The sequence below is a fragment of the Peromyscus maniculatus genome, chromosome 4 (genome assembly GCF_049852395.1).
Source record: "Peromyscus maniculatus bairdii isolate BWxNUB_F1_BW_parent chromosome 4, HU_Pman_BW_mat_3.1, whole genome shotgun sequence".
NCBI lineage: Eukaryota > Metazoa > Chordata > Mammalia > Rodentia > Cricetidae > Peromyscus > Peromyscus maniculatus.
In genome coordinates, this window is record NC_134855.1 from 61,585,770 (window position 1) to 61,598,528 (window position 12,759).

Here is a 12,759-nt window from a genome sequence, read left to right on the forward strand (position 1 = left end):
GCAACCTGTAAAAGCCTCAGCTTTATCAAGTATACTTACTAAATAATGCATCTTGTGTTAGGGTTTGGGTTCAAGGTCTGTCCACTCCCACAGAAAAAAAAATGTTGGTCTCCAGTGGGCTGTGCTATCTCAAGAGGCTCTGAAAACTGGGATGTGGGATCTAGCTGGAGAAAGAGATCGAGTAGGACAGGTCCTTGGGAAATACAACATAAGGCCTTCTTGTTATGCTCTTTGTTTCTCATATACTGTAATGTGAATAGCTGTCCCCTGTCACAGGCTTTTGCTATCATGGCATTCTTCTCAAATACATGAGGCCAAGCAAGAACAGAACAAACCCTCTGAAAATGCCTGCCAAACTAATTTTCCTGGCTTAAAATTTTCTGTCTGATATTTTGACACATTGAGAATAAAACTCAGTAATACAACTTAAAAGTTGAAGTTAATCCTGGGGCTATAGAATTGATATTGTGTTAACACATCAAAAATAACATTAATCTCATTGTATATCTTCATGAGAATCCATAAATGATGGGAAGTATTGGTGAGGAGCAGGGGTATTTTAAAAGTAACCCTGGTATATGATAAACAATGTGTTGTCATTTAGACTTTGTTGCTCCATTTTCAGAAAGTGGGTAAAGTATATTTAGTATTATTTTTAAGGGATCTTACATTTTCAGAATGGTAAATGAATATTGGCTTCAATTTAAAGTCACCAACTACAATGAAGGGTAAGACAGAAAGCCCATTCTTTGAGGCTTTGGAACCAGACATTAACCTGTAGTTACAAAAAATCTTAGATGGTATCTTTATTCAGCACAAGATTTCATTTTCTGCTTTGAAATCTGTCTTTCAGTAAGCCACTATTCTCAGTGATTTGAATTAGGTCTCCTGGGTGACTTGGTGGGACTTCTGCTTAGCTTTATGCTATGGAGGCAGTTTCTTGCCTTATCCTCATCAGTTGACCTTGGCTGACTTCAGAAGTTTTATCTGCAGGTTCTTCCATTCTCTTAAAAGTCATAGAACTGGGTAAAAACAGGGTCTTACTCAGGGCTGAAATTTGCCCTAAGGGAATGCTGTAGTTGATAGGATTTTGTAATCAGAACAATTTCCCCCAAATTAACAGTCAGGCTGTTGAGCTTTCTTATCATTCATGTTCTTTCAAGAAAGACTTAATTTCTTCCAGGAAGCTTTGTTTGAATTCTCAACTTGACTAAACTCTTCGTTGCAAGCATATTATTAGTTTTCAGCCTACCTTAGCTTCTGACACGCCACACCCACTAACTTTAATCACATGTAGGGTTTTTCAATTGAGAGATGCTGTTTCCCTTTCAATAGACACTAACAGGTGACTACTGTGTTATTAATTGCCACAATTTTTTGTGTTTGGGGGTACAGGGAGACCCAAGAAGAAGGAAAGAGACAGTGGAAAGACAAATCAGTGAATAAAATGATCAAATTATGCACAGCCTTTATGGATTAAGTTTCTCGTCTTTTAATTTTACTTTATTTTTTCTATGTATGAGTGGTGTGCCTGCATGTATATCTGTGTTCCACATGTATGCCTGGTGCCTTCAGAGGTCAGGAGAGGACTTCAGATCCCTTGGAACTGGAGTGAGGAGCAGTTGTGAGCCACCATTTGGGTACTGCTGCTCTAGAAGAACACCTAGTGATCTTAACTGCGGAGCTGTCTCTCCAGCCCCTAAGTTGCTAATCTGATTTTGGCATGGTTTGATTTTCCCCAATTAAAGCAGTAATATGATAGACTGCATATCACCATAACACATGATAATAATGGATAGTTTGAAATACTGTAATAAATACCAAAATGTGTCACAGATACTAAGGAAGAACAAAGCCGGCAGGAAAGTGGGGCTGATAGATTTACATATTGCAGGGTTTCCACCAACCTTCAACTTGTTAACAAATAAACTGAGAAACAACACAGCAAAGTGTAGTGAAATGAGGAAGACACTTAAGTGGAGAGTCTTCGAACTATGTTTGGCTAATTATAGGCAGTCAGGAAAGTAATTAATTACATTTCCAGGAACAGCCATGATTTTAATGCTTGTACTAAATAATGAATCACAAAATTTAGAATGATATTGCCAATGCAAAGAGTACCAACTCTCATCTTAAAAGGAGTAAGAGGTGGGATTCTGGAGCCATTTGGAGTGACCACACAGAGTTAGGTTACCCGTATCCCATGCTTCAACATGGAAGCAGTTTCATGAAGCTTTTATAGTTTTATAGAACAAAGAAAGTCACAGATAAAGGCAAGTTTAAAGTACATAGGTGGGCGGACCCAAGAGGCAGGTACAGTGAGATGGGGGAAGCTTTTCTCTGAGGCCGAGATGTTACGTGATGATATTTTTAGCTTTTAGGTTGGTGGAAGCCGGTTATCTACTTTGTTGATAGATTCTAAAAAGTTTCATCTCAAAAGATGTTAGTTCACTGGGGTGAGCAAGGAATGGCTGTTCTGGAGGGGCTGGATAAAGTCCCTTAACCTCCAACATTCCAGTCTCTCCACAGTACTGAAATTCTAATCAGCCAATCAGTCTCTGCAGACACAGCTTCTTCTTCTTCTTCTTCTTCTTCTTCTTCTTCTTCTTCTTCTTCTTCTTCTTCTTCTTCTTCTTCTTCTTCTTCTTCTGCTTCTGCTTCTGCTTCTGCTTCTGCTTCTGCTTCTGCTTCTGCTTCTGCTTCTGCTTCTGCTTCTGCTTCTTCTTCTTCTTCTTCTTCTTCTTCTTCTTCTTCTTCTTCTTCTTCTTTTCAGATTTGTTCACAGTATTATGGCTGCTGTTTTACAATTCTGGTTACATAATACACAAGCTTGATAAAATCTGTTGTGATTGTTTTTCAAGCCTTTATCTCTCCAAGTATCTCTTGCCACTATGACACTTGTTGTGTCTAGGAGAAGTTAAATACTTTCTATGCTTAATGATAATTTCTACTATTCTAACAAAAATTTGTTTTCATGGTATCCTCAAAAACAGAATATGAACAGTTCACCTGGGGTATGATGTGAAGGCGAGATTCTGAATGAGCAGTAACTTGAAGCATGTTGAATTATTGGGTAGCATAATAGAATAGGTAGTTCTTTGGCCCATAAGATAGAATATAACATTATAATTTCTGGCTCTTAAAGTTCGTACCATTTGGGAATGAAATGGTGCTCTGGCTTCGGCTTAGGAAAAGGCCAGCACGCATCAGCATATCCATTCCTATTTATTAGAGATCATTCAAATCTGAGTTTCCATTCAACAACGCTAGCCCATGCAAGCCCTCAGCTAATGAAAGCACATCGTCCTGATGCATCGTCCAATTCAGAACTTGGGTTCGAGGTCAGGTTGTCTCTTTTAAGAATGTTTTTCTTCAAAATTTTTTGAGTGAAGCTGGTTAAACGTTCCCACTGCAGTGTTTGCTGTTGGAGTTATCTTTATTCGCTTTGGGAACAACTGGAACAGAACCCTTTTTTGTTTTTCATTATGGCATTAAAGTTATACTTCAGTGGAGATGCTAATTAATTTCCACTGAATGTGATTACTGAGAGCCTGGATGCAAATATTGCATTGAGTATGTTGGTTTTCAGATCAAACCTGTATGTATTTCTCAATAATTATCGAGGATGAAATTACTCTGAAAATAAAATGACTATTCTCTGTCTGGTTTATGAACAGCCTAGACTTGTATGTAAGCGTGCCTTTAGTTGTCTCCAATTCTCCATGAACCTCTGCCTGGTGAAAGGAGTCAGCTGACCTACCTTTGTTCCTGCCACCACCCACCCTGCAGCAGGAACCACCTTTTAGGGGTCAGTAAAAGCCTTTCAGGTGGTGACAGTATGCTGGTTTCTCTGATCACGTCCATTATCACTCAGTGCCGTATTTTCGGAATCTGTTATCCATTCTGTAATAGAAGCTCTTTCCTTTTGTGGTCAAAATAGAGTAGATTAAAATGTCTTGGTCTGTATGTGTCTGAAAGATTGCTCAATAATACAGCCTTGCTGTTATTCAACCAGCACAGAATCTCAGGCATTTATAACATTGGTTGATTTTCTCCAGTCCTTGCCTGTAGCTGAATCAGCTTGAACAGGCTTAAATGTATAGAATGATGTTTTGCTTTGGTAATTTCTTAACAAAGATAATATGACTACAGTGAATTTTGAAAATGTTCTTAGAGCTTTTAAAGCCTGTCACAGAAAATGAAATTATGTAAAGTTGTTTGCAAAATCAAGTCAAAACAAGGAAAATAAACCACTCAGAGAAAAAAAAAAACCAGAGGGGAAGTATAGTCTTAACATTATTTCTGTTGTCCTTCTCTCCCCTAACTATACACAACTACATATACAGAGAGAGAGAGAGACAGAGACAGAGACAGACAGACAGAAAGAGACAAAGAGAGAACTTTATCAAAAACAATGGTCATTTCCTTATTTTATTCAGTATATGTAAATGCTACAGCAAGGCTAGTCTCTTAATCTGATTCACTGTTTAAGTCTCTTCTAAGCAAAAATGTGGTAAATTCCTCATTGATACCATTCTCAAGGTCCTTCTATGTGGCCTGAAGATACTGAGTGAGATAATTTGTAATTTCCCAGGTTTTTTTAAGAAGTTTATCCATGGTATGTCAAGATGAATAGTGAGAATGAAGGAAGTTAAGTAGTAAATTATAAAATTTTACACAAAGCACCTAATTATGTGGCTTATTGATATTATTTGAATATTTTCTATTCATTTAATTTGGCAGCATTCTATTTCTGGTGCTGAACATGATGCCAATCACTCATGGCAGTGAAGAAACCCAGGAGACACATCCTTCAAGCATCAGTCGCTACTGGAGAAGAAAGTGTGAGGCGAATGCTGCCCATTGTACTCATGAGAAGGCAGAGAGGACGGCAGAGATGGACAAAACACAGTTCTGATTATCAATAGATGCTGCATGTATTTGTTAGACGGCCTAACATTTTGAAGATGGGTGCTTTAATTATAATTTGTTTTCTTTATCCTGGAAAATGACACCCTGCCTGGCTTAGTCTAACAGAATCCTGGATTCTTTCATCTGCATTTCTTCCTGCCCCTGGCTCATCCTCTGATGTACCCGGTCACTTGTTAAATGTATCGTCTCTTGTCGTCACTGAAGCGCTGTAATGCATTTCAGGACCACTTTCCTCTTAAATCATGGCTACCTCTTGCTGCATCCCAGTTGCATCCCTACTGTGCTACTCTCCAGCATCCTTCTAAGCTTCCTACATACTCTTTTCCCTCAGTTTCTATAATTCCCTGTATCTTCATTTCCTTACGATATTTTTGTATTTTTTGTTCCTCAGATATGGTATTTCTTTTCTTCTGTTAAGTATCCTGTCTTAAAAAAGAGTTACTTCTGACAATTTACTGAGTATGAAAATCTTAGATAGATATTTCTTATTCATACTTATACACAATGTTTCACTACCTACATGGAAATAGTCACCACATTACATTTATGTTTTAATTACTTGCTTGCTTATTTATATTAGAGACTGCAAGGTATGCCCAACTGGAGACCCTCAGGCCACATATGCCCCAGGATGTCTGTGAATACACCCCAACATAAAACATAGTCTTGCTTATGGCATTATGAGAATTTTTTTTGGTGATGTTACAGATAACTCTTGTACAGTTCTCAAGCATGAACTCCATAGATTATATTTTATTGCAATGTCAAAAGATAGAACACACCTAAAACTTCCTGAAAGCTAAGATCCAGTGTTGTATCTTTAGCATCTACTATTATGCTAATATACTGTAGGTATTCAATAATCATTTATTAGAATTGATAAATACAGGACAAATTGAAAACTACAGACTTAATACCAGTCATTCATTCTCTAAATAAAATTTTATTGGAACATAGCCATGCCCATTACTTTATTATTATCTGTAGTGTTTTTTTGTAATAGCACAGACAAGAACTGGAATACATTCTGTTGTCTGAAAGTCTCAAAACATGTACTATGTGGTCCTTTGTTAAAAAGCTTTAGTTCTCACTGTCAAGGGATGGTGCAAGGTTTATATTCCTTTATAAATGAGCTTTGGTAGAGTGTGTCTTTGAAGGACCCAGATTATCAACATTATTGACATGAAGTTGTTAAAAATATTCCTGAATTATCCTCTCTAATGTGTGGGGATTTGCAAGGTATGTCTTTTTCATTTATGAGACTGATAGTTTGGGACCTCTTTCTTTTTCTTTCTAACTTGGTTTTCAAATAACCTTTTAGTCTTATTAGTTCTCTTTACTATTTTTCTGCTTCAACCTCATATATGTAAGTTTATGCCCTTATTATTTTGTAAGAACCAAAGTTAACCTATAACCCCCCACTTGCCCAAGGACAGATAAGTTCCTGGTATGCTGGGGTGTAGCTGGAGTTTTCCTGTGTCCCTCTTGTAGCCACTCAGACCCAAGTAAACACACAGAGACTTACATTACTTATAAACTGTATGGCTGTGGCAAACTTCTTGCTACCTAGTTCTTATATCTTAAATAAATCCATTTCTATTAATCTATAAGTTGCCACATGGCTTGTGGCACACCGGTACTTTTACATCTTGTTTCCTTTGTGTCAGGCTGGCAACTCCTGACTCTGCCTTTCTGTTCCCACAATTCTCCTCTCGCTTTGTCCCACCTATACTTTCTGCCTGGCTACTGGCCAATCAGCACTTTATTTATTAACCAATCAGAGCAACACATTCACAGCATACAGAGCAATATCCACAGCACTGGGGGTTGTGGTTCTTGGAAAAAAGCAAGCCACATGTTTTTGTTCCCCTAAATAAGTTTGTTTGCACTTGATGCACACTTGATGGGATGTGGGCAGAAGGTGTATAGTCAGGAAATAAGTCAGGATGTATGCTTGCCTCCAATTGGATCTGATGGGAAATACGGTGGCCTTTTAAAGCCTCTGCAAAATGTGACTTGTTGCCATTTCCTGAGAACCCTGGAATGGTCCTGGCCAGAACGTATCATCCTGGCCAGTATTTAATTAAACTTTGTTTCAAATTTGGCTCAAAAATTGTGGGACTGGTCTTTAGCTCACAATTCTCAAGTTTAACAACTTTACCTCCTCATCTTGCTTGGGTTATAATTTGCTGTTTTAGTTCCAGTTTTTATACTACTAAATTCTTTTTAAATCATATCAAGCTTTTGATCAGAATTCTGTAGATCTCTCTGAACTAGGAAATATTGTTTTTTGCTAATTTGGGGGTGTCCTCAACCACTACATTTTCAATTTTTTTTTCTCTTTTGTCAATTTTCATCCTGGGATGCAAACTGTACATGTTATTTCCTTTGATATTGTCAACAAGTTATCAGACACTCAGTTCTCTAAGCTTTTCCTATTTCTTTTTTTGTGTTCCCTTGTAGTCTGTGAAGATTTTAAGGACAACATGTAGTCTGTGACCTGTGTTGCCCCCATCCATGCAGCAATAGGACATAAGTGGGGAATCCACTGAGGTCCTTCACAGAAAAAAATTCCCAATTCCAGATGTTTGGGGACACAAATTGTAATGCCAGTTCTCTGTATCTTCAAACATCCAGGTTGCTTTGCATTTTTCAAACTTACTGGTTGAAACAGTTGTGGGTTATCTTCCCCGAGACCTCTCCTGTTGGTTTACAGTTGTCCGTATTTCCCCGTATCCTTACAATGGCCTTTTCTTTCTGCACATACATCTGCAGTAGACTTGGTGCTGCTGTTCGAATATGAATTGTCCATCATAGGTGAATGTGTTTGCACTCTTGGCCCCTTGCTGGCAGCATTGTTTGGGAACATTGTGGAATCTTTATTAGGTGGAGCCTCACTGTAGGAAATGGTTCACTGAGGGGGTGGGAGGGCTTGAGGCTTTATAGCCTGGCCCAGCTTCCTGTTAACTCTCTGCTTGAGTAAAGGTGCAATATGACCATCCAGCTTTCTGTTCCTACCACCATACCTTCCCTCCATGATAAACTGTATCTCCCAGGAACCATAAGCCAGAACAAACCTTTCTCCCTGCCCTAGTTAGGGTTAAGATTGCTGGGATGAAACACCATGACCAAAGCAACTTGGGAAGGAAAGGGTTTATTTGTCTTACACTTCCACATCAGTGTTCATCAATGGTGGAAGTTAGAACCACCGTTCTAAAACAGGGCAGGAACCTGGAGGAAGGAGTTGATTCAGAGGTCCTGGAGGAGTGCTACTTACTGGCTTGCACCTTATGGCTTGCTCAGCCTGCTCTCTTCCACCAGCCCAGGGATGGCACCACCCACAATGGGCTGGGCCCTCCCCTATCAATCACAATCAAGAAAATGCCTTACAGGCTTGCCTACAGTCTGCTCTTACAGAGGCATCTTCTCAATTGAGGTTCCCTCCTGTTCAGATGACTTTAGCTTCTGCCAAGCTGACACAAAACTGTCCAGGACGCTCCCTGCCTCTTCCTCTGTCAGCGTATTTTAGCATAGCAACGGGAAAAGTAACCGAGAAACTTGCTAACTCTTCTCACAAGGATATTTGTCTGATTTTATTACAGCCCCGGGGCTGGGACAAGCTTAACCTAATTTCTTCCTATTAGAGAATGAAAGTCTCTGTCCAGATAGCACTCATGTTTTGGAACTTAATCCCCAATAATAGTCTCAGCGGTGGAGTTTCTGGTGGTGATATTTATGTGAAGTTGTTCATATTTGTGTGTTTCAAACTTAATGTTGCTGAGATAAAATACTTAGGAGAAACAATCTAATGGAGGGAAAAAGATTTATTTTGGCTCGTGATCTTCAGAGCTTTGGTCTCAGTATCACAGGCGGGGCCTGGGCGGCACAATAGCTAGCTAGCAACTTGGCAGCCAGAACACCCATGCCATCTCCCATCCAATTACTAACCTGGCTCAAGCTTCCTTAGCTTCCAAGTACGGGAGAATTAGAGCTTGGTTGTTCACAGATGGGCTCTTTACTAGCATACAGCACTCATGGCCACTAGTTCAGGTCCAATAGAGACCTTGCTTCCCACTGGAAATATCAAGGGCACGGTATTCACTTTTTTTCACCCCCACAGAGATCACGTGTTTGACATAAAGCCCCGGGGGATGTGTTAGGTTCAGGCCTTGCAGTCTTTAACAGAAGACCACCAGAGCACTGAAGTCTGCATGGCAGGGCCTGTTTTCTTTCTAGTTGAGAGTATTTAATTCCAGCTCAATGCAGAATATGCTATACAATTTTTTTGATATGTTCAAACTTAATGTTTCTCATGACAAATAAGCTCTCTGAAGTTTATCTGTATTCGTTCCAAGTTTTATTCTTCTAATTTCCTGGCCTTGACATAGATAGCTTCATGGAATCCACAAAGGAAATCCCTCCTAGGTGTGGACAATGTGGATAGAACACCTCTCCTCTCGTGAAGGAAGTGTACTTTGGAGAACCACATGTCGTACAGAATTGCTTCTAGGCCCGTTGAAGCACATGAAGAGCTTGGTTGGATGGCGGCTGCCTCTTCCTCCTGCCTTTCCCTATCATCATTGTGTCAGCACCACCACCCTTCTGTAAGCACAGTGCCACCCCAGGTTCCCAGAACCCTGACTGTCTCTGAAGCACCACCCCCTATCTGTCCTTTGGAATCGAGTGCTCAGGGCTTTTCCTCCTTAATTACCCACCAGGATATACCTACCCAGCCTCATTTCCTGTGTTCCCACAGCTGCATTAAAATGTGGCTGACCAACCCTGTTAATGTTTTATTGCTTTTTAACACCATTACAAATCCAGTTCACTGTGGCTCCCTGGAAACAATCTTCATTTTCAAATGCTGGGAGTTTCTGACTGGGATTTTAAGCATTACTTAGGGCCAGACAGAGGACATTTCTGTTAGAAAACTTTGTGAAGAAAGCTGGTGACTTTCTGTCCTATTGGTCCTGGCTGCTGAGTACCTAAGTAAAGTAACAGGAAGAAATTTTATGTATTCATGTCTCTCAGACCTTGAACAATGATCATAGAGGCCTTGTTCTTGGAGAACTGTAAAGGACACTCTGCTCCTTGGGATGCCAAAGGAAAGAACACTCCATTATTTCACTGCTGGCTTTCCAACAATGGGGTGTCTCTCTCTAAGCCACGTTTTTATGTGTTTGAGATATGGAGAAATTCTCATGTTAAGAAGTCCAAATAGTTACTTAACTCAACAGATGGTTACTGTGATTTTCTTACACACACACACACACACACACACACACACACACACCCTTGATCTCTCTTATCAAAAAGTAAATATTCTGGGGAGAGGATTGAAAGAAAAAAATCATTAGAGCATTAATGATTTTTTTCAATATGCCTTAGCTTCAAAACAGATTTCACACTCTTCCTGAGAATACCACATGGCCTTCATAATAGTTAGATTTCTCCTTAGGGGTGAATTTTTAAATAGTTTTATTACAAAGTAATATATTTAGCATGTGTGTTAGAATTCTTTGCAGTGGTTATTGGAGATTATCTCTTTACCACATTGATTGCATAAAAAGCCTTTCAACTGCTATATTAAAACAGATGGGGCAGTTCTCACCACCCTGTGCCGAGCTGTTTCAGAAGTGATAGACAGCCTGCCATGCTCCACTTTATTATTATTATTATTATTATTATTATTGCTACCATCATCATTATTTATAACTTTAAAAATAAAGGAAGCTTGTTTTGGCTCACTATATGCTCTAAGGACTAGTGGCCATGACTTTCTTGCAGGCAGAATCCTGAGGTGTCTCAGGGTATGACATGTCAGCACATAGGGAATATGCATGTGTGTGCATGAGTAGGAGAGAGGAAGTTTATTTATTACGAGGCTCTCTGTGGTATTTGTGTCCATGCCTGTCCTTACAGCATAGTTGTCAAGTTACTCAATTGTTAACATGGCCCAACCTAATGTCATTTGAGAGGAGAATCTTCTTTTAGAAATTGTGTAGATTAGATTGGCCAATAGGCATGTCTGTGGGGGATTGTCTTCACAGTTTGATGTGATAGTGCTAAGCCCACTGTAAGTGGCACCATCCCTAGGCAGGTGGTTATGATGCTATGTCAGCTAGCTGAGCATGATCCTGTGAGCAAGCAGCCTTCCTCCATGATATCCTGCTTCAAGATCCTGCTTGAGCACCTGCCAGGACGTCCCTTGGTGATAAACTGTCACCTGCAAGTGTAAGGCAAATAAATTCTTTTCTCCTGTTACTTGCTTTTGGGTAATGGTGTCTGTCATATTAATAGGAAGAAAACGGTAACACTTACCAAAATTATCAACACTTTCTTTTAAGGAATAAAGAAGAGGACTATGACTCCTCTGACTTCATTTTTTTTTTTTCAAGAATGACTTGTCCGTTTGAGGTACCTTGTAATTCCATATGAATTTGCTGTGTTTTTCTCTTTCTATGAAAAGTATTCTTAGGATTTCTATAGTGACTGTATTGAGTCTGAGCCGATCTCCACTGTACCTTTGAATTAACTTCAGCTTCTCCCACCACAACCGTCACTACTGTCCTCACTTCTGCAGCAGATTTGCTCTGTTCATGTTAGCCGTGTGTTTACATCAGGAAAATGCAAGGCCCTGATCCTTTTAATAAGAAAAGACTGTGTTACTAGGAATAAATTTCTTGTGTGATATTTTGACAATAATTCAGCAACCTATTTTCTAGATTTCCATTATACTTATAAGAATTTTGAATGTATATTCTCTACTTATTTTAAAGACTAATTTCAAGTTAATAAGAAAAAGAATAGGAATAAAATAAACCCTCTTTTTTGGCCTATTTGTAAGTTGCCCAACAAGATTCTCTCTCATTAGGAATATATGGCATCTGATTCCCACTAAAGGAACATTTTTCTAGATAACCATAATTCAACTATTTCAGAGTGAGCTGGGAAACACAACTGAAAAATTTGCATACATATTTTATTTCCTTTCAGTCCTGAAGGCTGGGAAGTCCAAGATAAAATTTCTGGCAGATAAGTTCCTGGCAAGGATCCAGTTCCTTGTTTGCACATGGCCATCTTCTGGTTGCAAATTCACAAGGTGGAGAACAGTGATGCCAGGACTCTGGCTTCTTCTAAAGGGATCAGCTGTATTCCCAAAGGCTATAGTCTCATGACACGAGAGTCTCTTGGAAGCTTACCTTCTCTACAATCACACTGGCGGATAGGATTTCAACACATGGGTTTGGGGTGATACAAGCATTTCTTAGCACAAAGGTTTGCCAGATTTTTCTCTGTATTGTTTCTCTCTATGTAATCTAGAACTATTTTAGGGGAAAGATACTTTGAGAAATGTTACATTGTCAATTCCACATCAAAATTTTGCAAACTTGTTTTAGCGACCATTGATTCTTCTCAACTGAACTAATGATTATTAGAATGTTGCCCATTTAATTCCCTCATTTCTTCTAAAGTGTTGGTTGGCATTATAAATTATAAGGAAAAGGGGTATTGCTTCTCATTTTATGAATTCAATGAATTAAAGCTGGGAGGATACAATGTCTTTTATTCAGTGATTTATAATCTGTTTAGATCTTTATTTTGATATTCAAATTCTCTTAAATTCAACTAAATTAAAACTCTGCTTATGTGGACTATACATCTTTTGATATGGACACTTTTCCTTTGGGTAATTCCTAACTTTCTAAGAAAAAAAATTATTTGTTTTGTGTGTACATGTGTGCTGGGTAGTTTCATGTGTCAACTTGACACAAGCTAGAGTCATCAGAGGAAGGAGCCTCAGCTGAGGAAATGCCTCCTTGAGAT